The sequence below is a fragment of the Amphibalanus amphitrite genome, unplaced genomic scaffold (assembly GCF_019059575.1).
Source record: "Amphibalanus amphitrite isolate SeventyFive unplaced genomic scaffold, NRLGWU_Aamphi_draft 000672F_arrow, whole genome shotgun sequence".
NCBI lineage: Eukaryota > Metazoa > Arthropoda > Thecostraca > Balanomorpha > Balanidae > Amphibalanus > Amphibalanus amphitrite.
The window spans coordinates 167,744-178,811 of record NW_024882166.1 but is presented as its reverse complement, the minus strand read 5'-3'; positions in this window follow the sequence as shown (position 1 = coordinate 178,811).

Sequence of the window (11,068 nt, the reverse complement as noted above, 5' to 3'; positions counted from 1 at the left end):
TTCCCTGAAAATTTGAGCGAAATCCGTTTGAAAAAATTGGAAAAATTGACGTTTTAGTGACGTCATGTTCGCCATTTTCCCCTCAAAAACGGCAAAATTTCAAACGCCGCTAACATATTCATTTTTGAACAAATTAAGACGTAACAAAAAGGTTACACGTGATTCTACTTTGTCTATCAAATGGCTATCTCGGTTTTTGAAAATTTTGGATTTTGGCCCAAATTTTTTTTTCTTCAAAAAACTGACTTTTTTGGAAAATAATTATAAAATCCAAAATTTGAGTGTATCGAAAAAACCGGAATATATGTCAGAGAAGTGGTCTATGTGCACCTACATACCAAGTTTTAGAAGAATCGGTTCAAAAATGTAGGAGTTATTCAAAATTGTATGACGTCACGACAAACAAAATTTTTGAAAAATGACTTTTTTGGAAGTTCTGGACCTCGTGCGGGAAGAAAAATAGCACCATTCGATTCGCCGTGAAAAACTGCATCAGATAGACACCTTTTTAGGCCTTAACAACCAACTTCAAAATTTGACCTCACTTGACCTGACCTTGACCTGACCTCGACCTGAAATTCATCCAGAGGTGGTCCGTATCACTTATTGAGTGTGCCTATTGAATTCTATGAGTAAAATGACCCATAAAACATGTGTCGCACATGTCCTTTTCTATATTTTGTTTTTTGTGACCTGACCTGACCTGGCCTGACCTTGACCTTGACCTTTGAATGACAGTGTATGCAACGAATATTGTCTTGGTAGTCTAAGAACACGTTTTGGGCAATCAGTCTCAGTCCATTCTTCGGCAACTACGGTGCAAAGCCGATACTGTAGAAACTTGCATTTTGTACCCTTGACCTGACCTTGACCTGACCTCTGACCTACTTAAGCAAAAAAATTTGGGCTCTTAAGATCTGCCTTGTTGAGAGCTTTCGATTGCCGTTTTCCCCGTCTTTCTACGACCATCGGTTCGGAAGTTAGACACTAGACAGGGGGGCAGAATCTGCCCCCCCCCCCCCCCACCCCCCACCCCCAGCAGGGCGCGTATGGCTGAATAGCCCAGCGGGGCGCGGGTTAAACTTCCCTTTTATATTATTAGGGATCTTTTTTACGCGGTCGTCCCACGTCTTATCCAGCTGATATGCAATGACTGCAGCACCCTCTTGCCCCTCCCATCCAGTGGGCTTAACAGTGATCATCAGCATTGTTTTTGTTACAAAAGGTAGGAAGTCTGATTTCAAAGGCGTTTATATAAGTCCATGGATGACGCATGCGTCACCCACACATGATGCATCGCGGACATTACTGCATTGTGACCACGCTTTAGCCTTGCTACTGCCGGCGCTCACAATGAAGGATTCATTCACTTTTACAATCATCCTCGTTAGTCGTTTTCTGGACAGAAACATCCATTATTGCAGCCGAAGACAATGAGTGGCTAGTGTCGATAGTGTCGGTTGCCTGAGCTGGCCACCTGCCGTGACGTGTTCCCTCCGCTCAGCACCGTTCCGACGCACATTTGCACACCGAACTGCATATGACAGGCCCATGCACTGCACGCGTGCATAGTTCCGAAAAGATTACCGTCGCTCCAGAACCAAGATTGCATTGTTCTTATGAAAGCGATCGTAGAAAGTTACGCGCGCTGCAGCTCCTTATCCATGCAGATGAGCGGTGTACGGATCGGCCACGCTGACCGCTCTGAGATGCGTCTTTATGGGCCATCGGCCGGCTGATGGCCTGGCGGTATATCATAGTGGGGTAGTTAACGGCCCCGCTGGCGGCTCATAATCGCGCGCAGACGTGCAATCACTCCATCGGCTGCGACCCACGGCCCGCCCCGGCCCAGGTGTGCCGCTTAGAGATCGACCATGTGCGTATCAGGGGGGCTGATCCGGTGTCGGTGGCCTAAGCGACGTCAACGATCACCGGGATACGGTCATTTATGAGAAAATACATGATTTAAAACCATTAAAAGGTTGTGACAAAGCGCATATGTGTGAAGGAGAAGCTCTCAGTTTACTAGCTCGGCACTGTTGAAACTGCTCTGTGCGTAAATCGTTTCTTATCAAAAGCTTGACAAAGACTTATTCTATGAAGACTCCTCGTTAAATCTAGAATAATCGCTAGTTTCATTCTAGCAAACAAGATTTATAGCTGGAAATAATATCGTTAGCTGCTCGATAAAATCTTCTCGCTGCGTTTAGTGTCAGAGTGCCTTCATGGCACCGCCCATTACCCGTCAGAGTAAGGATATTGATAGAGAGCGGTATTGTCCGCGAGAATCTGCACCCAACAATTACACTCTCCTATTACATAATTGCAAGGTGAGGTGTTAATCCGAGTTGGATCTATTTGACATATCCGCCCGCCTTTTTAGAAGACTCTTCTGTAATGCTTTCCGTCCTATGGTTTTGGATTTTTTATTCTTCTATCAATGCTTTTAGCTTTGACAAATATTTGTAAGCAATAGCAAACTTGAGCGGGCAGATCTTTAGTACGTAAGTGAGCCAGTCAGGACTGCCATATCCGGCTAAGGGATGAAGAAATTAGTCGAGCTGGACATGAGTGACTCCACCCGAACAGTCCCACGCTCAAATCAGACCAATCGGACTTCGTGCCTAAATGCTTTCACTTGCGCTTAATGACACCAACTTAAATTGCCAAACTATGACGGTGTAAATTTATCGTATTTGCACTAGATTTCAATCGCTCACAGAAACAATTAATCATTTGTCTGATACAAGGACAACGCGCAGACAACGCGCATATGGTAACTAAAAGCTTTATGTATTTAAAGTGCTTTTATACTACGGCAGAAAGAAAGAACGATATATGTAAGCTTACTGAAAGATCAATGCGTGGAATCACTATCAAAGAAGGACAGTTTTCTATAAGGCAGCGTTTCAAATGAAATACAGAAGTTCAACTTCTTTGCTTTTTAACAACAAAAGTTCATCTACAAATGTTCACCATCTAAGGTACAGATGTTTACCATTACAAATCTACAAACGCTTACAAAAGTTTACTATTTATCGAGCCCTTGGAAAGAAAGACTGCAGATAGGTACATTTTTCCAAACAAAGGAGATAGGCTATTACGAGCTGACATTAAAATATTTTAGATAAGTTATTACGAGAATGAATATCCATACCCCTTCTTCATGCAGGCATTAACTACTCGTTATGGTTCCCTACAAATGAATTTCTCTTTCCTGTTAGAAGAAAAGTGTCCGCCAATTTATTGGTCGTTGTCGACAATAGTGGTTCTAAATCGACCGCGTGCTCATCAACGGCGGTGATAGAAGAATGGCCACACCGAAAGGCAAACGACTCAGCTTTCTTTGGGCCTTATTCGAATGTGTGTCACACACGACCATGGTGCAAGCAGTGATTTCCCATTAAGCAACGTGAATCCGATCACGGACTGGCAAATGAGTTGGGTTTCGCCGTCCGATGGCAATGCTGGCGCGCGCTAACAACGTCTTCGGGGCGGGCTGCTCCAATCGGCTCCGTGCCGCCGCGACCCAACTGAGGCCACTCGGGAGCACGCTTGGCACGCCCGCCAGAGCCACCGAGCCCGCTGGGGTACGGAACGGCCGGGAAGAGTGCTACTACTGCTGCGAGTTGGCACAGGATAACACCCCCGGCAGCAACGGATGGTGTAGGGATCATACGCTCATAAGGAACTTAAAGATGTGGTTGATTTTCGTCCCATTCGGTCCCTAGAATCGAACATGCGCCTTGGTGACAGTAGAATCCCGCCCTCCCTCCACCAGAATACCCCGGCCTCTCGAGGAGCTCGGTCTGATCAGAACACCTGCACCGGGCAGGTGGAGCACACTGCAGCGTTCGGTTCTGATCTGCCCAGGGGCCGCGGGCAGATCTGCCATCTCTGGGCGGACCAGCCTCCCGCCGCCATCGGCTACCGCGCACCGCCCCCGCCCCCGCCCCCGCCCGGCGGCCAGCGGCGCATCCGGCGCTGCTAATCGCAGGCGATAGAAGACGGGAGGCGGTGATTGATTCTTTGTAAGCTGGTGTGGTCTCTCTGCACTGTGGCGGCTGTGGTTGGGCGGATGGAATCGCACTTGAAGTTACTGAGATCTGAGAGCGAGTGGTTGTGGATGCGAGACTGACTTCGGCTAGACGTTGTCCAGAGATTGAGCTCATGAGATTGAACTTAGGATGTCGAGGTGAGAAAACTGAGCTCTCATGGAAAGGTGTGATTTCTGAAGCATGAGATCGGGTACACCGAGGTCAGAAACTGAAATTGTAGTACTGAAATAAAAGACGTTGCAGTTACCGACTTAGGGCGTAGGACAGAGCTGGGAGGGTTGGCAGGGAAGGTGGGACAGTATAACCGTGACCGAAGAATAAAGCTCTCGAATAACGAGGTCGCCCGTGTGACATTTAGGAGCCGCGGCGCAGATAGCCTAGAGCCGCGGCGCAGATACAGATGCGGAGGCGAGGCTCGCGATCTGGGCTGGCCCTGAGGTCGGAGTGGGGAGGGAGGGAACTGAGGTGCGCTCAGCCACTCATTAGGAGCCCGACTCAGTTTATTGCCGCCCAGCCGGCCGCCGCCGCCACCGGCGCTGACCTCTGCACCTGACATACGGGATCCGTATGCCTGACATACGGGATCCGTGAGCGACCCACGACACGGCGCCGCTGACCGCGCCGCAGCCGAGGTGATACGGCCACCGGGTCAGCTTTGTGGCCCCAGCGCGGGCTGATCACCCACCTGATAGAGGGTGGCGCTTCACCGAGAGAAGAGCACCCAACGGCGCGGTGCAGTAACGCCAGCGCAATTTATCGCTACATTTACGCCCCATACCGCGTTGCAAATCCTGTGACGCAACGGTATGGTAATCTTTTGTCATATTTGTCGCCTACGGAGTCATGGTTAGCACTGCGGGGCATTCGTCTGGGAATGGAGTGGGCGACGCATTAGTGATGAGGCAGATGTGCAGCGGTGATAATAGGCGGCGTGGTCCGGCCGCTCTCCCCGAGATATGATTGTGGCTGCTCGCCAGTTAAACACTGCCGGTAACAATGGAGCACCGTATATGTCACACCAGAGCGGCCGCTGGGGCGCACGGTCGGAACATTGCGGAGCCAACTGATGGGCCCTGCGAGCCGCCTCATGACGTTCAGTTTCCATTGGCGGCAGTAGAGAACGCAGGGCACTCAGCGACCGTCAATGATAACGTCCAGAGGCCGGGGATCGTTCGCCTAATGCATTGTACCAGTTTGATTAAATGTCCTGATAATGCGATCGCATGGATCAGCTTTGTCGAGCTCGTGCAGGATAAATCTTTGAAAGAAAACTCACATCCGGTGCGTGATATTGATAGAAATCGACGTTGATCTTCCTCATTTGGCTATCTCGCGTACATACGCTCGTATTCCGAGACAGGAAGGTCCTCAACTAGGCACAGAGGAGGCGGAATGGTTGCCTTCCGGGTAAAAATGAGCAAAAAGCGTTGATCTGGTAACTGATCAACTATAACTTGTATATTTTTTCTCTCACTCACCCAAGTTGCTTCGACAAGAATGCGCCATACCAAGTTTCTAGGCGTGATAATTCACCACACCTTCCATGGATCTACAAATTGATAAACTTACCACTTTCTTTGGTTAATAATAAGCAGGAAACAGTCATTTGCGTCTCAAGATCAGTGCTATCTCTTATTTCCGGATGGTAAGCAACGTTTTTTTTTTTTTAATTGAAGTAAAAGAGGCAAAATGTACAAGTCGTTATTTATACAACTTATTCAGTTTTTTTTTTTGCCTGCTCATGAAGGAAGAAAGGTATGTATGTACATTGTACAGTTGGCGAGGAAAGATAAAATCGTTCACTCGTTAATCATTTTATTGCTCTCAATAAAACATTGCAAACGTCCGAGTGGTACTCAGCTTTTGCCGATAGCGACTGTTACCCGCCTGTTATTCCCCATTTATTACCCGATTCACAGCGCTATTTGTCACTGCCGGTTATGTATGGCACTCAGGAGCGATCAGCATCACTGGGACGTTTCTGGTGCAGACGCTATGCTGCATCGCGGTTAAAGGGACCCTCCCACCTTCAAAAAAGTTAATGAATTGGCATGCAAGTGATGTCGCTCGGTTCAGAAAGAGCAAAAACGAATATCTACCAAATTTCATCGAAAAATATTCACCGGTTTTCAAGATATAAGACTTTTACTTTTGTTTACTTTTTGGGGTCTCCGCTGTTCCTAGCGACTTTATTTGAAAGTGCGACATTTGTTGCGCGCAAAGCAGCATATACCACCGCGTGCTACAAAACGTTTTAGTCAAACATTTAACGGACGTTCGAAAGCCTGATGACGTCATCAGACTCCCGTAATGGTTAAGAGATAGGGACCACGCTGGTCCCACCCTGCAAGTAAAGGGAAGAAATTTCTTGAACACCATAAAGCTGCGGGGGTTGCGACCAGGATAAATGGTGGTTTCTGAGCCTGGCCGCAAACTTGGCTATCTCAACTCAAAACTAATGTTAAGGTGGGAGGGTCCCTTTAATGCAGTGCTATAAACTGATGGCAAGCACTCATCTAAGCGGGAGTGCTAACTGACAAACTAAAAACATGAGCACGTGCAATTTGCATTGTCCGTGAATATATACAAAAAGAGTGTAACCTTCCGTGGTGCGTAGGACAGCATAGGTACAATAAAATGGCCTCGAATGGAAACAATAGACGGAATAATGCTTACGTAAGTCACTGGGGTTCTGTAATAATTCCTGTCATACATTTTATTTAAAAAAAAACGCTTGTGGTTGATATTTTTGTTCATAAGGATGCCCACTTCACACCTCAGTAGCCGCAAGTCGCGAATGCATACATCTATTGGACATATATATGCGTGCTGCGTACCACTGAGCCCTGGAAACTGCAGAAGAGCACACGCGCATAACACCAAATCGTGGAGACTGCCATACCTCACAGAACAAGAACACTATCTACACATTGTAATATACAAGGCCGTAATATAGAAATAAAAACTCTTGACAGGCATTCATATTTGCGAGGCATTTCCATCGCGATTGAGGCTGTGAGCTCGTGACATATTTACAACCACATCTAACCACAACACATCACACGGATAGGTAGCAGCTATTGACAGAAGCCACAGTCGGCAGTGGGCTGAAACGAGGGGCTCCAAATTGTATGATGTGCGTAAAGTAAACTGTCATTTGCGCAGTCTTTTACCGTGCACTCAGTCCCGCTATATAGGTACCAAGTATTTTGTTCGCTTGTTGCAAAAATTAGTCATTTGCGTCATACGCCGACTAACCCACGCATCCTGATGCGAATTATTTGTCCCATTTCTCACGACCCTTCATCCCACGCCCTCCCTATCACTATTTCCGTGGGGACTATAAATAGACAGAGACACTCTCCCATATGTATACTGGAATTTCAGCCCTAGTGACAGGATCAAGTCAGGTGTCGACCTTGGGACCGGCTCTTGATGGTGTACTTTGCCATAACAACCACAACCACTGAGGAGTCAACTACTGATTGTGTCCCCAGGCCTGGTCATTTGTTGTCGGTTTGTTCGACGTTGCATCTACCCATACTCGTATATGTTCTCCGGTTACTGACAAATAACAACCTGCGGGCGGACACATCTAAACGACGCAAAACAGCCCCACAAACAATCGCATATATCCAGTCCCGGAACCGATCACTGACCGTTCTGTGTCGGCTTATGGATCATCTGCCTCTGACCTCCATTTGTTTGAGTCCCCGCCCGCCTCGAGGTGTCTCGTTTACCGAGCGTTTGACCCTGACCAGGTGCGATTTACCGGCCAGCTGGGAACCGTAAATGACGGCGATATGGCAGCCCGTGGTAAACGGTGGCTGCCATATTGATGATCGGCAATAAACGGAGGGGACCGCCACCGCAGCCCCGATGACGGAGAAATTATCTCCGCTGGGGGAATAACCGTGACCAGTGAAGACATCGCACTGCAATGAGAGATGGATGGGAGCGATGAGTGAATGTTAGAAGCGAGGAAGACAAAGGGCGCGTGAACTGATACGCAGTGGTGATTGTTGACATCCATTGCCACATGGATATACGGACATGTACCCGACGAGGTACACGGATAGTTTGTGGTCGTGATGTTTGGCCTTATCATGGATGTCTTTTTGCAAAAAGTGGCCTTATGTGACCTAATGTCTTGCTGCCACAGTTACTGCACTGATTTTGCAACAACCAAAGTAACATCTAATCATCAGCTAGCCAGCATGCCCTGAAAGTGGCAAGCAATGCCACCCTCGCAAGACAGATGACAGGTGTCGGTTACAATATGGCACGTGTTAGAGACAAGCATCCATTGTCAATCCTTTCACATTTCCACAGCTATCGTGCACACGGCCGCTCCCGTGATAGTGTCAACTGGCGGAGTTGGGTGTGAATTCCGACTGACACTCGCCGGCCGACTGATAATGATATGCTCACGGTGCAGAACTGCCGTAGCACCTATCTGTTGGCGTTTCGCCAGTCGCAGTGGCGGCACGGGCAGCGATGGTATCACGGACTGCTGTCACCTCAGTCCGTGAGAATAGAGGGGGGGGGGGCGCTCAGCACTCAGCAGGTCAGCGCCGCCCACGCACGAGGTCGATTTTGTAAGGACATCCATAGATTGTACTCGTTGACGAGTGAATTAGAAACAAAATATCAGAAGTCGATGCAAACAGCTGAATAAAATGAATAAGATGCAAGCACTTAAATTCCTTAAATATTTAGTCTAAAGGTAAACAATATGAAATCTGTTCCTACATCGAGGCATTCGGTGACCTCCCATGGAAGGGCAGATCGAATTGTATATGGTAATATTCCATGCTGATGGGGATCGCCATGCACATAAATGGGAGAGTGTTATGGGAGGGGTCTGGAAAGGGAGATGAGAGTCCGGAGAGGTCCACCGCCTGCTGGGGGAGCGGCACCGTGAGGCCCTGGAACAGCGCAGGGGTGCGGCCCATCAGCCGACCCATCAGGGCGGCACTGATGAGTGCGGCACGAGGCAGCAGGTCAGTCGGCGCGTGCCGTCCCGTACCACGGCACACCGCCTGCCTTGACCCGGGGCGCGGCGCGGCGCCGATTAGTGTCCCAAGCAGAGCACATCCCGACCACGACCGGCCGGAGCCGGCGCCGTGCCGAGCACGACAGCCCCATCGGCCGGCACCGGAGCCGTGGCGGCCCGGAGACAATTACAGGTGACGGCGATTGGCCGGGGTGCTGAGAAACCCAGCCGATTGGGGTGCCACGGAACCAGCTGGTTAGGGGAGGCTGGGGAGGCCGCTGACCCCTCAGAGGTGGCGACGGCGCACAGTGGAGCATATGCATTAGGCAGACAGTCAACAGAAGTAAGATTAGACTGACAGGACCGTGCAACAATGGCGCTGGTGAAGTGCCTTCATGTACTGGAAACGGTGGGCATATTTATGGTTGTTGGCGTGGTCCAATAGTTGCATTTGAAGTGGTGTGGGAGAGAGATCTCTCGCTGAATGAACCTCATGCTGCACCGCTTTTGATGGTGAAGTTAAATATGAAGAATGGTCATCTGGTCATTGTTCGGCGATTATTTAAATGTAGGGCTCAGAAAACAATAAAGCTGCTCCGAACGCTCTCTAATTCAAGTGAACCTTTATCCATTTGTGTGTATGGAGATAGAATCAGGGCTTAAGGGCGCGACAACGACCCTAGCACTATTTCGTATCGATGTGGTGTGATGAAGGAGGATTAACGTCACATCAAATCCGACTATGGATGTTTGACGCGGGCAGAAGGCACCAGGTGAGCCCCTGATAAAACGCATACGACCGTTTATCGTAGACCGTTTGGTCCAGCTGTATAGTCTGCAAACATGATGGTATTACGGCATCATGAATCAGGGATCGCTGCTCGTAGCTCAGTTTATTGATGCATGCGAGATTCTGCATATGTAATGTACAACCGTTCGCTAAGGTTTCTGATGGGCGTGTGAAGTTCAAAAAGCGTTTACTCATTGCAGGTCTCCTACATTAACACGCGCAGTGGAAGGGTTGCGAGTACTACGCCCAGTGGAAGGGGGGGCGGATGTCGCCCCCCCCCCTAAGATCTCAGCTCCCACTGGAGCTAGAAAGACGAAATTTGGAGGGTAGGTGGGGGCGATGGGGAACTCTGTTGTGTGTGAATTTCATGACCCTAGGTCAATATCTTCAAGGTCAAATGAGGTCAAATGTGGTCAAATCTGCCATATTAGCGACTTTTTTGCGTTTACACGCCGATAACTCAAAAAGTTACCGGCCGATTTTTTTAAATCTTTCACTATACGAAAGACCAAACATTTGTGAGTATGTATGGTGAATTTCTAGATAATCCAACAATAAATATGGCAGTTAGAAGCCTGCTAAGGATAAGATGTCGCCGGCTGAAGCGGCATCGGCCGACGCGGGAAACGCGGCAATCACAATTTTGTGTTTACACACTCATAACTCAAGTTGTTACCGGCCGATTTTCAAAATTCTTTGACCATATGATTGCCCGTACATTTCTCAGTCTTCTCACCGAATTTGACGCGAATCTAATATAATCAGCGGTAAGGAGCGCGATGTAAAGACGGAACCGTCCCGCCCCGGCACAGTCTACAATTCAGGCGGCGCGTAACGGCTAGCGCCGGCCGCCGCGCCGCCGCGCCGCCGCGGCGGCAGGATGTTTGACTTTACGCCGCTATTACTAGAAAAGTTGTGAACCGATTTTCTTACTTCTTGCACGAGAAGATCTGCAATTCAATTCTGGACAGGTAGCCGAAATTTCACATTGATATTATGCTTGCGGCGCGAGTTATTGGCGAAAAACAGGAGGGGTGGGCGAAATCCGCACCCCCCTTCCACTGCGCGTGTTAACATTTTAATGACATTCTAGTGAAACATGGATCCCGACGTTTGGTCTGATATTCTTAGTTAGGGAGCAGGGACGTACCCACACAGACAAAGAACAACATGTCAAAATATTTGGCACTACCTACATAGCACGCCGTTAGCCAGCATAAGCTA